The sequence below is a fragment of the Canis lupus genome, chromosome 23 (assembly GCF_003254725.2).
Source record: "Canis lupus dingo isolate Sandy chromosome 23, ASM325472v2, whole genome shotgun sequence".
NCBI lineage: Eukaryota > Metazoa > Chordata > Mammalia > Carnivora > Canidae > Canis > Canis lupus.
Genome location: NC_064265.1, coordinates 762913 through 781427, shown reverse-complemented (window position 1 = coordinate 781427; position 18515 = coordinate 762913). Strand labels below are relative to the sequence as shown.

The following is an 18515-nucleotide window of genomic DNA, read 5'->3' as shown; positions in this document are numbered from 1 at the left end:
GGATCCACTTTGTAAGGAAAAATCCTGATGACATGAAATTTCTTCAATCCAATTATTCAACAAATACACACTGACCACTTGCCCTGTAACAGATGCTGTATCCATGTCGGGGGTACGTCAGGGAGCCAGCCAGGGCCCTTTGTCCTTGCCAAGCTTATGGTATACCTAAGAATGGGATACAGACCATGAATTTAATTATCTATGTAGATAAGGGTCATGAAAAAGCTAAAGCAGGGTAAGTGAGACTGGAGAATTGGGGGAGGTATTCCCAGTGGGGTATTTTGGGGGATGCTGCTTATTGCAGTGCAGTGTTGCTTCAATGAGAACTTCACATCTCATCTCGGGAACAGAAATAGATGAGCTTCTCATGAGTCCTTGATCTATTTTTACCACTTGGACACTGTGAGTCATGTTGCTGATTGTGTCTCCCTCTTTGCATTGCTGCTGGTGAGCTTACAGCCAGTTCTGGACATCAAAATATATATTTAGAGTACTGACCTCTCCCCTGGTTTTATTTAATTTTACCCCTAATCTTTCCCTTCACCTTGTTAGCATCACCTATGTATTTAATTGGCTGGTTACCCCATCTTGTTATATTGCCACATGTCTTTGTCATGCCCTGGGTGATAAATACCATTTGTTAGCAACCCACTCCTGATGTAGATTTCCATATATCAGCAGCCCTTTTTCTAGCAGGAGAAGCCAGCCTTCTCCCACCATTCTCAGAAAGGAGCCAGTGAGAGGAAGGGAAGAGGCCCTGGCTTGCTCACCAGCCTCACTTGACCACAGCTTCTGAGACCTGACCATGAATCTGGGGCAAAGGACCATTCACATATCTGGGATGAAGGACCTTTGAAATTTGGAAAACAAGTGTAATATGCTTAATGCTATGACTTCCAAATGAGCATTGAGCATAATTTTGTATAAGTCCATATCCAATGAAGTTCTTAACTAGTCAGAATTTAAAGTAGAATAAATATAATTACAGATAAAACTCTTTTTTAATTAAAGATTTTATTTATTTATTCATGAGAGACACAGAGAGAAAGAGAGGCAGAGACACAGGCAGAGCGAGAAGCAGGCTCCATGCAGGGAGCCTGACATGGGACTCGATCCTAGGTCTCCAGAATCACACCCTGGGCTGACGGCAGTGCTAAACCGCTGAGCCACCTGGGCTGCCCACAGATAAAACTCTCTTGAAGATGCTTTCTAGATACATCAGAAACATAGGTCTGATGACACTTTATAACATGGTTGCTAGTATGCTACCTTACTTCAATGATCTTTTATATTACCTTTATGGCCAGAAGACAGACCTACAGGCCTTCACACCTTTCTGATCAGAAGCCAGATGGCAATGCACTGTGGTGGATATGCATTTGATCTGGGAAAGCAAATTAGTATGTTCTCTTTTTTTTTAAAGATTTTATTTATTTATTCATGAGAGATACAGAGAAAGAGAGAGAGAGGCAGAGACATAGGCAGAGGGAGAAGCAGGCCCCATGCAGGGAGCCCCACGTGGGACTCGATTCCACAATCTCCAGGATCAGGCCTTGGGCTGAAGGTGGCGCTAAACCACTGAGCCACCCAGGCTGCCCATCAAATTAGTCTGTTTTTAAGAGATTTTCGATGATACATCCATGGAAGAGGGAATGACCCTCTTAAAAGTCATTAAGATAGCTACCAAGTTCAAATGAATGTTTCAAAGTCACATTCTTTCCTATTAGATTCTACAAAGGAACATTAATTTTGAGGATCCAGAGAGATTCTCTCTCCCTGAGATTCACTCTTGTGTGTGCCTGGGTTGTGACTCACCCTGAAGAGGTTGTGAATTGGAGCAGCACCAATGCATGAGCAAAGTCACGTGACACTGTCTCCCAGGGTGACACATCAGTCCCTGCTTCCTGCTGGTCCTGGGACAGAACTCATTTGGTAAGCAGAAAGGAAGCACATATACAGAACAACTGATCATTTCAATAAAGCTATACGATTCCTATGTCCACAGTGGTGCCCAATACATGCTATTAGCAGCCCTGGAAGGACTGGAATAAAAATCATTTATTTTGGGGGTGGTTCCAGGAAGCGCTGGACAGGTAGTGGTGAGTAAGGCAGGGAACAGAGAGAAGCCAAGAAAGTGTGTGCTATTATAAAGCCAGTTTCTGCTGCAGGCAGCTAGGGCTCAATCTTTCTGGGAAGTCTGAGAGACTATGTCAAACATTGCATTCAGAATAGTCTGATGTGAGGGGCAAGGGAACTGGGGCATATGTACACCAACTCCCTGTCCATCACTGGTCAAGAGCTGATTCCAGGGCATTCACTCTCTAGCCCTTGCAGCTTGCCCTGGGATAGGCTGAATGATCTTCCACTCACTATTAGGAAACTGGTAGAAAGTTGGAGGTGTTAGCCTGTAAGGAGTTTTGGGCCTGTAGAGGTAAGTGTGCAGAAGGTACACCTGGATGAGACACGATGAGTGAAATTCTCTTTAGCTTCATAAGGTACAGTCTATAGTGTGAGGGATGGATAATATCAGAAGCAACATGGACCAAGCATCCCCTAGTTCCGTATGTCACAACTGTATCCTGTAAAATGGTCCTTATTATTACTACCACCATTTCCAGAAGAGGATGCTGAGGTACAGAGAGGTAAAGTCAGGTCTGACGGCCACACAGATAACAAGTGGCAAAACTAGGATTTGAACCCAGCCTGACTGGCCTCCAAACCCCTACCCCAGCCTCTGCTCCATACTACCTCCCATCAGAAACAGTAGGCCATGCAGCAGCTTAGCTGTGCACAGCTTAGCTTAGGGCCCAAATAAATGGGATCCAGCAAATGGGTGGGAAAAGCCTCCATGAGTTGCTACTTCTCAGCAGTGTCACATATATGACACCTTAGCTACAACCCAGGGCCAGTGTACTGTAGGTATTGGAAAGTCCTCTTGGGCTACCATCAAAAAACACAGATTAACAGCTTAAACAGCAGACATTTATTTTCTTACAGTTCTGAAGCCTGGGAAGTCCAAGGTCAAGGTGCTGGATGATTTGCTTTCTGGCGTGGGTCTTCTTCCTGACTAGCAGAAGGCCTCTTTCTCCCTCTGTCCTCATGTAGCCTTTCCCAGGTGCGTACCCATGGGGAAACAACAACAGTTCTCTCCCTTACTCTTGTTATAAGGTACTGATCCCCTCATAAGGACCCCACACTCATGACCTCAACTAATCTTACCTCCCAAAGGCTCCATCTCAAAATACATTGAGGGCTAGGGCTTCAACACAGGAATTCTGGGGGGACAAAAAACATTCACCCATAGGGCAATGGGATAAGGACTTTCAAGGGTCTTAATATAGCATCTGTAGAAGTACAGTTTTCAGAGCAAAGCACATACCGTTATATAAAGTACAAAACAGAATTTACAACATAATCAAATATATGAAATATGCAAATATGTTACATACCTAGATTAGTAAATAAATAGATATATTTCTTTTCCTAAAAGCTTCAAATTATTTCAGATTCTTGCTAGTTTGAGGAAATCCCATTTTTTCCATTTTTAAAAAATGTTTATAGAGGTGGTAAGCAACCTGCTTCCGTTGTTTTCAATTTACCTTCAATAATTAGAAAATCCTCCCTTGGCTCCCCCCAGCTCCCACTTGGGTCTGGAGACGGGTTCTAACTGTCAGCATCAAATCATGAGCCATGATTCATTTTGCTTTATGGGCAACAGATCTCCCACGGCACAGACTTCTGAGTAGAGACCCCATATTCTTTGTCACGTGGTCCTCTGGGTCAGTGCTGATGCTCTGACAGACAGGTCTGATATGATCAGCATTTTAAAAGCTGTGCTTTAAGTAAGCATGTGTTAGAGCTGGACATCAAAGCACTATAAATAATAGGAAGGGGACACATTGCCTCAATCAAGACAGAGACAAAAAGAAGAGTATTTGCTTTTTTTTTTGCCAACTAGAAACATCAGATTCTCTAAATTGACACAGAAATGCCCAAATAGCCCAACATTCCATGAAAATTCACAGAAAAGGGATTAAGAACTTGGAGGAAAGGAAGGTGCTGGCTCTCCCTTTTTTGTAGCATATGAGGTATTTCTAGTTTTTCTGGCATTTTATTCTAATTGTATTTATTATAGTTGCATTAAGATCTTCAAGCAGTATTTGTTCATTTCTAACAAAACATTACAGTCACCATTTGGCATCTTTTAAAATGCCATTTGTGGGGCACCTGAGTGACTCAGTTAAGCATCTGCCTTGGGCTCAGATGCTCCTGGGGTCCAGGGATTGAGCCCAGCATCCAGCTCCCTGCTCAGTGGGGAGTCTGCTTCTCCTTCTCCCTCTGCCCCTCCCCCCTGCTCAGCAGGAAGTCTGCTTCTCCTTCTCCTTCTGCCCCCCCCACTCTTGCTCTCTCAAATAAATGAATAAAATCTTTAAAAAAAATTAAACATAAGGCCATTTGTGAGCTCTAATGGGCAAGCTGAAATACTCCTGGAGGTCAGGGATGACACGCAGCCCGAGCTCATCTTCTGTCTGCCCAGAGATGAGCTCCTCCACTGGCTCCTCAGTCCAGACGGTGAAAGGAGGGCTTGCTGGTCCTTGTGGTCTTCCTTTCCTGATACATGCTGGCCATCTGACTTCCTGCCTGACCTCAGGAGAGGACTGGGCATGCAGTGGGAGTGACAGTGGCATTTCTAATGGCAGCTATTTGTATTAGGAACATGCTTTGCTCAGAATCATTAAAATTAATGGCACAATTCATGAGGCATCTATTATCCCTGTTCCCTCAGCTGATTATCAGAAATCAGCTTTTAATATATTTTCAACCATATGTAAAGATTTGCACCTTGTTCTAGAGATTTTCTTAAATGACAGGAGAGGGGTCACTCTTGGCTCTATCAGAAACGCTTCTTTCCCTTGTTTCTCTCTCATCAGTGAGCAACCCCTGCCTGTACACACACTACTGTTTGCATGGTTAAGATTCTCTGCAAAGCTCATAAATCTGGACCAGTACCAATCCGTCCTTTACATGTGATTTCTAATAACACCAAGTGGAATAAAGGTTTATGCCACGCCAGGTCATTTTACATGGGCAGTTCTCACGTGCTCATATGGCCTCTCACTGCGGCCTTGCTCAGGGCAGCAGAGGTGGGCACTGGAAGTGAGCCCATTAACCTTCACTTCCACCTGAAAATAAACCTGAGTCCCCACGTGTGAGAAAACTCATTCCTTTGTTCCTATTCAGACCATGCATGCCTATGAATCAGATCAGGAAGGCCTCCATCTTTCCCTAACAGGGTAATGCTCATGCTCATCAACGCACTCCTTCAGGATCTAGGTTGTGATGTCACCACAGTGAACAGCACCTCGCAAGGAGGCAGTGAGAGCATTAGCTGCTTTAGTTTTTTAGATTTTTTAAATTAATTAATTAATTTATTTATTTATTTTTAATGAATTTATTTTTTATTGGTGTTCAATTTACCAACATACAGAATAACACCCAGTGCTCATCCTCTCAAGTGCCCCCCCAGTGCCCATCAATCATTCACCCCCACCCCCGCCGTCCTTCCCTTCCACCACCCCTAGTTCGTTTCCCAGAGTTAGGAGTCTTCATGTTCTGTTGCCCTTTCTGATATTTCCTACCCATTTTTCTCCCTTCCCTTCTATTCCCTTTCCTATTATTTATATTCCCCAAATGACTGAAAACATTTAATATTTGTCCTTCTCTGATTGACTTATTTCACTCAGCATAATACCCTCCAGTTCCATTTGTTCTAACTCTCTGAAGAAAGTCCATGGTATTTTGATAGGGATTGCATTAAACGTGTACATTGCCCTGGGTAACATTGACATTTTCACAATATTAATTCTGCCAATCCATGAGCATGGAATATTTTTCCATCTCTTTGTGTCTTCCTCAATTTCTTTCAGAAGTGTTCTGTAGCGTTTAGGGTATAGATCCTTTACCTCTTTGGTTAGGTTTATTCCTAGGTATCTTATGCTTTTGGATGCAATTGTAAATGGGATTGACTCCTTAATTTCTCTTTCTTCAGTCTCGTTGTTAGTGTATAGAAATGCCACTGACTTCTGGGCATTGATTTTGTATCCTGCCACGCTACCAAATTGCTGTATGAGTTCTAGCAATCTTGGGGTGGAGACTTTTGGGTTTTCTATGTAGAGTATCATGTCATCTGCAAAGAGGGAGAGTTTGACTTCTTCTTTGCCAATTTGAATGCCTTTAATGTCTTTTTGTTGTCTGATTGCTGAGGCTAGGACTTCCAGTACTATGTTGAACAGCAGTGGTGAGAGTGGACATCCCTGTCTTGTTCCTGATCTTAGGGGAAAGGCTCCCAGTGCTTCCCCATTGAGAATGATATTTGCTGTGGGCTTTTCGTAGATGGCTTTTAAGATGTCGAGGAATGTTCCCTCTATCCCTACACTCTGAAGAGTTTTAATCAGGAATGGATGCTGTATTTTGTCAAATGCTTTCTCTGCATATAATGAGAGGATCATATGGTTCTTGGTTTTTCTCTTGCTGATAGAATCACACTGATTGTTTTACAAGTGTTGAACCACCCTTGTGTCCCGGGGATAAATCGTACTTGGTCATGGTGAATAATTTTCTTAATGTACTCTTGGATCCTATTGGCTAGTATCTTGCTGAGAATTTTTGCATCCATGTTCATCAGGGATATTGGTCTGTAATTCTCCTTTTTGGTGGGGTCTTTGTCTGGTTTTGGAATTAAGGTGATGCTGGCCTCATAGAACGAATTTGGAAGTACTCCATCTCTTTCTATCTTTCCAACAGCTTTAGTAGGATAGGTATGGTTTCTTCTTTAAACGTTGGATAGAATTCCCCAGGGAAGCCATCTGGCCCTGGACTTTTGTGTCTTGGGAGGTTTTTGATGACTGCTTCAATTTCCTCCCTGGTTATTGGCCTGTTCAGGTTTTCTATTTCTTCCTGTTCCAGTTTTGGTAGTTTGTGGCTTTCCAGGAATGCGTCCATTTCTTCTAGATTGCCTAATTTATTGGTGTATAGCTGTTCATAATGTTTTTAAAATTGCTTGTATTTCCTGGGTGTTGGTAGTGATCTCTCCTTTCTCATTCATGATTTTATTAATTTGAGTCTTCTCTCTCTTCTTTTTAATAAGGCTGGCTAATGGTTTACCTATCTTATTAATTCTTTCAAAGAACCAACTCCTGGTTCTGTTGATCTGTTCCACAGTTCTTCTGGTCTCGATTTCGTTGAGTTCTGCTCGAATCTTTATTAACTCTCTTTCTCCTGGGTGTAGGATCTATTTGCTGGTTTTTCTCTAGCTCCTTTATGTGTAAGGTTAGCTTTTGTATTTGAGTTCTTTCCAGTTTTTGAATGGATGCTTGTATGGTGATGTATTTCCCCCTCAGGACTGCTTTTGCTGCATCGTAAAGATTTTGAATTGTTGTATCTTCATTCTCATTAGTTTTCATGCATCTTTTTAATTCTTCCTTAATTTCCTGGTTGACCCTTTCATCTTTAGGCAGGATGGTCCTTAACCTCCATGTGTTTGAGGTCCTTCCAAACTTCTTGTTGTGATTTAGTTCTAATTTCAAGGCGTTATTGTCTGAGAATATGCAGGGGACGATCTCAATCTTTTGGTATCGGTTCAGACCCGATTTGTGACCCAGTATGTGGTCTATTCTGGAGAAAGTTCCAGGTGCAATTGAGAAGAATGTTTATTCAGTTGATTTGGATGTAAAGTTCTGTAGATATCTGTGAAATCCATCTGGTCCAGTGTATCATTTAAAGCTCTCGTTTCTTTGGAGATGTTGTGCTTAGAAGACCTATCGAGTGTAGAAAGAGCTAGATTGAAGTCACCAAGAATAAGTGTATTATTATCTAAGTATTTCTTCACTTTGGTTATTAATTGATTAAATATTTGGCAGCTCCCATATTCGGGGCATATATATTGAGGATTGTTAAGTCCTCTTGTTGGATAGATCCTTTAAGTATGATATAGTGTCCCTCTTCATCTCTCACTACAGTCTTCGGGGTAAATTTTAGTTTATCTGATATAAGGATGGCTACCCCTGCTTTCTTTTGAGGACCATTCGAATGGTAAATGGTTCTCCAACCTTTTATTTTCAGGCTGTAGATATCCTTCTGTCTAAAATGAGTTTTTTGTAGACAGCAAATAGATGGGTCCTGCTTTTTTATCCAGTCTTACACCCTGCACCTTTTGATGGGGTCATTAAGCCCGTTCACGTTCAGAGTTACTATTGAAAGGTATGAGTTTAGTGTCATCATGATATCTATTCAGTCCTTGTTTTTGTGGATTGTTCCACTGAACTTCTTCTTAAAGGGAATTTTAAGAGTCCCCCTTAAAATTTCTTGCAGAGCTGGTTTGGAGGTCACATATTCTTTCAGTTGCTGCCTGTCTTGGAAGCTCTTTATCTCTCCTTCCATTCTGAATGAGAGCCTTGCTGGATAAAGTAATCTTGGTCGCATGTTCTTCTCATTTAGGACCCTGAATATATCCTGCCAGCCCTTTCTGGCCTGCCAGGTCTCTGTGGAGAGGTCTGCTGTCACCCTAGTACTCCTCCCCATAAAAGTCAGGGATTTCTTGTCTCTTGCTGCTTTAAGGATCTTCTCTTTATCTTTGGAATTTGCAAGCTTCACTATTAAATGTCGAGGGGTTGAATGGTTTTTATTGATTTTAGGGGGGGAATCTCTCTATTTCCTGGATCTGAATGCCTGTTTCCCTTCCCAGATTAGAAAAATTTTCAGCTAGGATTTGTTCAAATACATATTCTGGCCCTCTGTCCCTTTCAGCGCCCTTGGGAACCCCAATTAAATGTAGGTTTTTCTTCCTCAGGCCGTCGTTTATTTCCCTTAATCTGTCTTCATGGTCTTTTAATTGTCTGTCTCTTTTTTCCTCAGTTTCCCTCTTTGCCATCAACTTGTCTTCTATGTCACTCACTCGTTCTTCCACCTCGTTAACCCTCGTCGTTAGGACTTCTAGTTTGGATTGCATCTTATTCAATTGATTTTTACTTTCTGCCTGATTGGATCTAAATTCTGCAGTCATGAAGTCTCTTGAGTCCTTTACGCTTTTTTCTAGAGCCACCAGTAGCTGTATAATAGTGCTTCTGAATTGGCTTTCTGACATTGAATGGTAATCCAGATTTTGTAACTCTGTGGGAGAGAGGACTGTTTCTGATTCTTTCTTTTGAGGTGAGTTTTTCCTTCTAGTCATTTTGCTCAGTGTAGAGTGGCCAAAAACAAGTTGTATTGGGAAACGGAGAAAAAGAGAGGAGAGAAAGAAGGAAAGAAAAGAGAAAAAGAAGAAAGTAAAAAGGAAGAAAAACAAGAGAAGAAAAAGAGAAAGAAAAAGAAAGGGAAAAAAGGGGGTGGGGGACGCAAACAAATAAAAAAAAAACAAAAGAAAAATAAACACAGGGGAGTATCTTCTGATTCTGTATACTTTAAGTCCCTTGGCTTCCCCTGGAACTTGTCCTTCTAGCTGGTCTTCTGGGGGAGGGGCCTGTTGTGATTTTCAGGTGTTAGTACTTGGGGGAGCTGCTCAGCCCCTGCCTGGTGCAGGGCTCGCTTAGTAATGTTTAAGCTGCTTATCTGGTGAGGCCACTGTGAGGCTCAGTGGGGGCTGTTTACCCCGTGAGGCCCCAGGAGGAACCACCGCAGTGGCGGGGCCAGCTCTGGAGCCCTGGAGTCAGCCCCGCAGTAGCTCCAGGAGCTCTCCGTCTGCAGGGCCTGGAGGCTCCGGGGCGGGGTCGCTGATCTGCTCAGCTCGGGGCAGGAGCGTCCTCGCTGTCCTGGGCCCTCCCGGCCTCTGCCTGTCCCGGGGGAGGCCGGATCTGGGCTGTATCCCGGTGCCCTGTGCTCCGGGGCCTGCGCTGTTGGATTCGCGCTCCCGCCCCGCAGCCCCTTCCGCGGAGCCGCCCCCGAGCCCCCCCGAGCTGCTCCCGCCCCGCAGCCCCCTCCGCGGAGCCGCCCCCGAGCCCCCCGAGCTGCTCCCGCCCCGCAGCCCCCTCCCGGAGCCGCCCCCGAGCCCCCCCGAGCTGCTCCCGCCCCGCAGCCCCCTCCGCGGAGCCGCCCCCGAGCCCCCCGAGCTGCTCCCGCCCCGCAGCCCCCTCCGCGGAGCCGCCCCCGAGCCCCCCCGAGCTGCTCCGGGTCCCCCCGTGCGCGCTGCAGCCCTTAGGGAGCTCGGCGCGCTCTCCCGGGGCGCAGGTGTCTGTTAGTGTCCCCGGGAGCCCGAGGGCATCCCCACGCTCCTGGGTCCTGCTCCAACCCCCTGCGAGCCCCTTTCTGCCCGGGAAGGTCGGTGCAGCTCCTGCTCCTCCGGGACGGGGCTCTCCTGTCCTGGGGACACTCGCCCCGGCCTCAGTCCAGCTCCTCGCAGGCCCCTCCCCCTTGGAGGCCTTTTGCTTCTTTATTTCTTCTTTCCCCGTTTTCCTACCTTGATAGAAGCGCGAACTCTTCTCACTGTAGCATTCCAGCTGGTCTCTCTTTAAATCTCTTTAAATCTCTTTAAATCTAATTCGTAGATTTTCAGGATAATTTGAAGGTTTTCTAGGTAATTTGGTGGGGACAGGTGATTTGGGGACCCTACTCTTCCACCATCATGCCCCTCCTCCAGATTTTATTTATTTATTTATGAGAGAGAGATAGAGGAGAAACAGGCCCCATGCAGGGAACCCAACATGGGACCCGATCCCACGTCTCCAGGATCTGTACCGGACTTAAGGCGGCACTAAACCGCTGAGCCACCTGGGCTGCCAGGTGCATTAGCTGTTTATTTCAATAACCTGTTAGGGCATCAGGCTGAGGACAAATTCCACCCCATACAACAGCGTGTACTCTTTCCAATGAAAAAACAGATTTCGACAGTGCAGGTTGGGAGAGCCGTTTCTGATAGTACTTAGCCATCATTTTACCTGTAGCAGAAGTGAATGCACATGTCACATTTAAAATCAGCATGGCATATGATCTTAAAATTCTCCATAGAGTTGTTAGCCAAACACGGCATGTCTGCTCCTGCTGCTGACATTCTTCACTAGCTCATGGGTTTTCTGTCTAACAGCAACAGTCCCCAGTGTTGATTAAAAGCCCCAGTTTCTATTTAACTTTGGAAAAGAGACCCAAAGTTCCTAAGGAGGTTTTGCTTTTCCAAACCATCCAACTGAGTGCCAGTGGAGCACACACCTCACTGTGGTGTGTGCAGTGTGGTGCACATGGGAAGACAGCGTGTCTTTGCAAGGCCAGGTGGTCAATCCTTGCACAAGAGAAAGACTAAATTAAAAGAAGGGGAAGAAAGCTTGCTTGATTTACAGGGGCTGGGCATCAATCACTTCACATATTAAATATGATAAAATATATTTAAATATAGAAGAAAAGAAGAATTCTGATAAAATTCCATGCTTCTAAGAACATATGGGCTGGTAATGAGACATTAAATGAAGTGAATTGCATTAGTGCGACTTTGGAAAGATAGAACTCTTTAATAAGCCCACAAAAGCTGGATATAGGTCAAAGAAACTCAAGGGGATTTTTTTTTGAGAGGGAGAAATAAAGAATTAGAAATAGGTAAAAATTATAACACTGAAGAAAAAGAAGGGTGAAAAACATTTTTAAATGTCTAACATACAAAAGTAGGCAGGTGTTTGTCCCCTAACCATGCTGGCAGTATTTTGATACAGCACACGTAAACAAGATGTCACATGTGGAACAATAACAGGCCTTACTGCAGATTTAATAAAGGAAGAAATACAACTAATATTTGCTAGCACTGTGCTGTGTGCCTTACCTGAGGTGATCAGCTTGCCTGCCCCAGCAAGAATGAACTGGGACACCTGCTTTGCAGATGAGGAAACAGATGTTCAGAGGACATTGGTATCTTGCCCAAGGGGCAACACTAGTCAGTTAACAGAGCCAGAATTTACACCCAGGTCTGTTGGGTGCCAACACTCACTCCATTATTGAAAACGTCACACTTTCAGAATCCAGAAGAATAAAATTCTCAGGAATACAAAAGACATGTAAACTTCCACACCAAAAGCTATAAGATGTCTTGAAAGAAAAGACATATAAGAGTTAAATAAACAGAAAGGTGTCCTGTGTTTGTGAACTGGAAAACAACATTGCTAAAATGGCAATAATCCTCAAACTGACCTACAGATTCAACAAAGTCCCATCACATTCCAGCTGGCATTTGGGCAGAAATTGACAAGCTTACCTTAAAATTCACAAATGGAGGAGACAGGATTCCTGTCATGCTGCTCCTGCAACATGCAGTTAAACCTAACAGCTTTTTAATATAAAAATAGTAACAATCCCCTTTGCCAGGCAGTTACCATCAGCCTGGGGAGTTCGCACACTACCAATGTGTTCTTGACTGAATCCCCTCATCCTCAGTATTACATTATTCATTTTATGTTTAAAGCAAGTGTGGCTCAAGTCCCTGGATTTGGTTCTAGTTTTGTCCAAATAAACTCCCACTGGCATTGTAACAGAGGGGCATTCTCTAGTGTTTACTCCAACTGTGACCAGCACCATTTAAGGTTTGCATGGTCAGTCTGGTATGTCTTAGAGGAAAGCAGTGTATCTTATCCTGCTCCTGGGAACACACGCAACCTCACTGTCATTACTCCACAGGGAATCAGTCAGCGTAGGGAATGGAAAGACATGTACTGCAGCCCAATCCTACCCCACCCATCCCCAGCATCCCTAGCATCCTGCTCACCCACAGCTGTTCCCTATTTGGACCAGGTCAGTCACCCTCTACCAGAGTCCCCTTGCGGCTTTATGTCCAGTGCTCTCTGAGCACAGCAAGATGGCCCTAGAAATGCTAACCAGCCCATCTCCTTCCTCTGCTTATAGCCTACAAGGGCCTCCATGTGTATTTATTTATTTAAAGATTTTATTTATTTAAAGATTTTATTTATTTATTTATTTATTTATTTATTTATTTATTTGAAAGAGAGTGAGGGTGCCCATGAGCAGGCAGGAGGGGAAGAGGAAGAAGCAGATTCCCCACTGAGCAGGGATACCAATGCGTGACTTGGGATCCTAGGATCATGACTTGAGCTGAAGCTTAACCAACTGAGCCACCAAGGGGCTCTCCCAGTATGTATTTAGAATAAAATCCAAACCTGTCAGCCTGACCTGAAATCCTGCACAATCCAGCCTCTGCCAGTTGCCCCTGGCCCATTTCTTATTTCTTTACTCCTTGCTCTTGGAGATTCTCCAACAGCAGCACCCATACCACTGGCCCCTTGGCACCTACTCTCATTATACTTGTTTGCTTCTGGTTGGGTCCAATGCCACAGCCTTTGCATTGGTGCCTGGATCCTTTGCACATACCTTGGCATAGTTGGATCCTTCTTATTTCATGATCTTAGCTCCAAAACCATTTTCTTAAAGATGCTGCCCCTGACTACTGGACAATGGTCCAGTCTCCCCAGTCAACCTGTCACTTGAACTTCTATTCTTCAGATCACTTACCACAGTCTAAAACGTGTTTGTTTTCTGCACCTACTTGTTTTTTGTACCTGATTCTCTACCTGCTCCAAGGGAGTGTGCACTCCATGATAGCTGAGACCTTGTCTGACCTACTGTATCCTATGTACCCAGAACAGAGCTCGGCACATAAAAATGCTCAACAGTTGATGAAAAAAAAAAAAAAAAAGCTAAGTCTTTCTGAGAGGTACAAGCCCACACTTTTTGAGATGCCTCTTCTTCTACTTTTACTTCATACCCTGAGCATTTGCTTGACTCTGGTATGTTCATGATTTATCATCCAGACTGGCCACTTCTGGGCATGGGAAGGGCAGTGACCAGAGGGACACTAGGCATACTAGGTCATGAGGTCACCCATTTGGGCCTGCTCTCAACCAGTCTAGTTAGGAGCATGAGTGTTCATCAGGTCCGTGATGACAGCAGCACTGGCTTTACTTCTTCACGATTCTCCTGGGCTCAGCATGCCATCAGGATGGAGTGGGAGCTCACAGCCCCTTTTCCAGCAGAGGAGGAGAGTAAATTACAGACCAAAGTAGCCCTGTGTGTGAGACTTTTATGAAAGATGGTCTGAAAATCTCCAGGAACCTATGTTAATATGAGAGGTTATTTTTCCAAAGAATATTTGATGTTGAGGGAAAATCCAGTTAAAATAAATTCACTTAACCCAGGAACCAAACTTCGCAATAGTGTGCATGTGCACACGTGGGATTTATGCCAAAAAAGGAAACCCAAAGCTATGTGAGTTCATTTCATTTTTAACAAGATTTAGATCATAATTACAAATGTGTGCTAATTTTCAGAGCAAAAAATGATAGAGCGTTGTTTAGGGTTACTGGTGTAATTAATTCTTCAGGTGAAACTGACTTTGATAATAATTAGGAAGAGAATGATTCCTGGGAAAGGCTTCCCTAACTTCTGTGAAGATATCTCAATCCTTGGATAGCTTTGTATTGCAAAGTGCCTAACCTGTCCAAAGGTTGTCACTTCTGTTAATGGGTTAGCACAGTGGGACTATCATAATCACTGCTTTGTATGAAGCCAGCACTCAGTCATCCACATTGATGCCATAAACTCCTGCCACTGTGCAAGTTATGTGGTTTCCTGGTTTCTGTTTGCTCAGAGGATCTGGCTGGCAGCAAGAAGCTCCTGCCGGATGGCAGGGAGAGGTGCTGGCACAGGAAGGGCAGGGCTGCCTGAGGGTGCTCATAGGCAGTGAGCTGGTCAGTGAGCCCTTCTCCGTGCAACCCTGTGACCAGGGAGAATTTTCAGACTTCAAGGAGGTGGGGAAGCCACTATCTAGCCATCCTACCTGCCACTGTTTTTATACTATCTGTGCTCTGGGGTACAGAACAGGGGACTGTGTGAAACCTGACTCAGCCCATTTTGTGAAGAAAACAGAAGGGCACTGAGGGGGGCACTTGATGGGATGAGCACTGGGTGTTATGCTATGTTGGCAAATTGAACTCCAATAAAAAATAAATAAAATAAAATAAATAAAAAAAACAGAAGGCAAAAAAAAAAATAAAAAAAGAAAGAAAGAGAAAACAGAAGGCATTCCTATCCTTTATCCTGCAAGGGGGTGATGGTTACATTTTATTGTTTGTTTTTCCTTTGGGACTTGGAGGTTTACCAAAGTCTCCAAAGCCAGGATGGAAATACACATGTCCCCTGGGGTGGCCAGCAGCAGATCTCAGACCAGACAATGAACAGGCATCTGGGCCAAAGCTATAGCTTAGCTAAGCTGAACCTGCCTTTCTTCTCGCTCACCTGCCCTGCCTCTCTTGTCTAGTGATTGCCCACCTTTGACTTCTCTCTCAAGGCAGAGCTGGGGGGGCAGCTTCCTGGGTTCAGTGTCACTCTTGGCAGGGCCCTGACACTGACAGAAAACCATAATGCCTGCCAGGAACTAGCAAAAGGAGTTAACACATTCTGAGAGGCATGGATGCAGAAGCCGCTACTCAGTGTTTGTGCAGGAGCCTGGAAATTCACCACCAGCACAAAGGCAGGAAGCATGGTGGTCAACAGATTAGCTCTAGCTGGTCCCCCTGCTACCTGGATCTCCTGAGCAGACCTGTGCCTTGCTGAGCATCAGGCACCCCATCTGCTAAACAGAAGTACAGTATCTCGTACCACACCCATAATGGAGTATCTACTGAAGCCCTGTTTTTGTTCCTTTTATCCATCCTTGGCATTTCTTATTCTTATTTTTTTATACTTTTCTAGGGGGGGTTGTTTTTTGTTTTGATTTCTTTTGATATATTTGCATCAAAGAAAACTATCTACTTCCTGAGGGAAGGTACCACATCTTCTATTTTATGTAGTAGGTACCCAATGATGGGGCTCAGTGAGCAAATGAACTGAACCATCCTCATTCATAACCATACTTCTAATTCTCTTGAAATACTCCCAATGTTGTGAGGTTGCTGTCCTTTGCCAACATTTGATTAGGTTTTCTGCTCTATCATTTGATCTTACAGTAAATGTTAACATGGGGAGCCCACCTGGGAGCCAGTCCTGGCAAGCACCTCACATGTGTCTTCAGGAATCCTTGATGGTCTGTGCCTGGGTCTAACATGGGAACAATGTTAAAAGCACCTTCACGGGGATCCCTGGGTGGCTCAGCGGTTTGGCGCCTGCCTTTGGCCCAGGGCGTGATCCTGGAGTCCCGGGATCGAGTCCCACGTCGGGCTCCCGGCATGGAGCCTGCTTCTCCCTCCTCCTGTGTCTCTGCCTCTCTCTCTCTCTCTCTATCATAAATAAATAAATAAATCTTTAAAAAAAAAATCACCTTCACATGCAGTGAGCCTTGTGGCTGCACCACCCTTCTGTGGGCCCACCTCTGCGATCACTGTCTCTGTCAGAATCAGGTGCTGATAACCAGGCATTAGCACCTGAGATGTCCCCGCTTTAATCCACCGTACCTGTCAGCCTGTCAACCTGCGGAGAGCACGTGTGCATTGTTCCGACATGACCTTTACTTTGCTTTATTTAGTATTCCACTCGTCATCATTTGCACATTCAAAGAACTCCCAGAACTGATTGTAACTGACCTCACATTCACTTGGCCAATAGGCTGGCATCTTAAGGACTAAATCCACAGGGCTGTTAAACGAAACACATTTGGCCTATTGAAACCTTATTTTCTGTAAGTTGTATGATCTTGGCCCATGAATGGCTTCACCTGCCCTCACTTGCTGCAGCAGTCAGTCCCACAAGACAGTGAAGGGCCATGACCCAGTGGCACCCCACCATGGGGCCCAGCCCTCTCTGCAGGGCTCGGGAAGGTTGATCTGGGTGGTATTTGCTTCCTTCCTGGCTCTGCTCCCACTCAGATGGTTTGAGTTTATGGAATCGAAGTGTGGCGTCTCCCTCCTCACCCTCTGTGTTCACCCGGAACCTGGCCTCCCAAGCCCCAGCATCACCTCGTCCACCATAGTAAAGTTTCTGACCCGTCCATCCTCTGGAGCTGGCCGCTGTAAGGCCCCAGATAAGCAATTACTAGTGACAACTATGCCATGCTGGCCCCAAGCTGGCAGACTCTGCCAAGGGCTGCTTATTTCTCACCTTCTGTTATCTCCATGACAACACATGCCCAGGCACCTGATGCCTCCTCTTTATTCACAGGGAAACTGAGGTACAGACAGGCTGAATGATTTCCAAGAAAGCAAGGGATAAGCCAGATTCATACCTGAGCAGATTGAGTACAGAGGCCCCAGGCACAGACCCACTTCCTCCCCAACCTATTTTCCTCTCCTCTGAACCCAGACCCCCCTTCCCCAAGCCACTGTGACTTGGTTCCCCTCCTCTCAGATTCTTTCCATTTCCCAAATGTTGCAAGCAATCCCATCCTTTTAGGCCCATGGACAAAGCATAACTAGTATTTTAGGTGAAACACTCTCTGTAAATAAAAATCAAGAAGCCACAAAGATAAGCTCTTCATAAAGTATTTGGGGAACTGTAATCTCTGTGCTTTTTATTCAGAATAGAAGCAAATGGATCTCCCCAAAAGAACCAAACACAACAGAAGAATTCCCCTTTGCCCCCTACTCCAGTCATTATGAGGAGCAAAATGTAAAGAATCCACTTACACACAAAAGCCCAGAGCCCCCAATTTACCCTATGGTCCTTACCTGACAGCTTATGCTCTCAGGCTCCTAATGCTCTCCCTCCCTCCCTGCCACCCCTCTGCAGTTATTTCTCAGCAGGGATGTACTGGACCCATCTCTGGGGACTGTGTTTAAATCCTGCCAGCTATACATGAACCAGAGGCTCAGATGCACCCTGGGCAAGGGGTGCTGCTTGGTGAATATGTGAAACACGACATGAGGCTTCTTAACACAGTCCAAAGACTGTGGCCAAAAGGCTTATCCTCGAATAAGTATATATCTCTGTCCCCAAGTGCTGTCCACTGGCTTGCTGCCTGCCAGGCTCCCCAGGAGCAGCTCATGCAGCATTGATGTTCATGGCAGCTGGGTTTACTGCTCAGGGTGTTTGTGAGCATGTCTGTGTGCATCTGTGTATTAATGTGTATATGTGTGTGTGTGTGTGTGTGTGTGTGTGTGAGATGTACCTGTGTATGTGTGTTGGTATGTGAGTATGAAAGCCCATCTAAGAGACCCTCTGCAAACTTCACATTCTTTGAGGTGTGTGCATACGTGTGTCTGTCTGAAGGAATGAGAATAGGAAGGTGAGTTCCATATGTTGAGGATATTGTCTCATAAAAGAAGCTGCACATCCAGTTCTAGGTCAAGGCACCTGCAGGAATCTCGGCCTCCACAGGCAACTTAGACTTGCCACGACCATGAACAGGGCTGAGTCACTGCAGGGAAAATGAGGATTAACACAGAAAAGGCTTTTTATGTACTAAGGGGGGTCATCCTGACCCAAGTATCAATGTCCCATTCTAGAACAGCAGAGCAATGTCAACCGTTTCATCCCAGAGCCCAGTAATAACCTGACACAGATTTGGTGTTAAGGGCCAGGGGCATATCCACAGTGATGTCTCT

At 44.9% G+C, this 18515-nt stretch overlaps 2 protein-coding genes and 1 long non-coding RNA gene across 12 annotated transcripts in view; 2 read left to right on the top strand and 1 right to left on the bottom strand.

The window, feature by feature from the left end:
- The window catches only part of LOC112668863 (cystatin-9-like), a 1128704-nt gene that overhangs the window by 397108 nt on the left and 713081 nt on the right, over nt 1-18515 (top strand). The window lies entirely within an intron of this gene.
- SYNDIG1 (synapse differentiation inducing 1) overlaps nt 1-18515 on the bottom strand; it is a 188225-nt gene that overhangs the window by 140887 nt on the left and 28823 nt on the right. The window lies entirely within an intron of this gene.
- LOC112668860 (uncharacterized) overlaps nt 1-18515 on the top strand; it is a 45674-nt gene that overhangs the window by 24292 nt on the left and 2867 nt on the right. For all 3 annotated transcript variants that reach the window (XR_004808488.2, XR_004808485.2, XR_003141928.3), the window contains 2 exons: nt 1728-1932; nt 2998-3115. This is a non-coding gene — a long non-coding RNA (uncharacterized LOC112668860). The remainder of the gene's footprint in view (nt 1-1727; nt 1933-2997; nt 3116-18515) is intronic.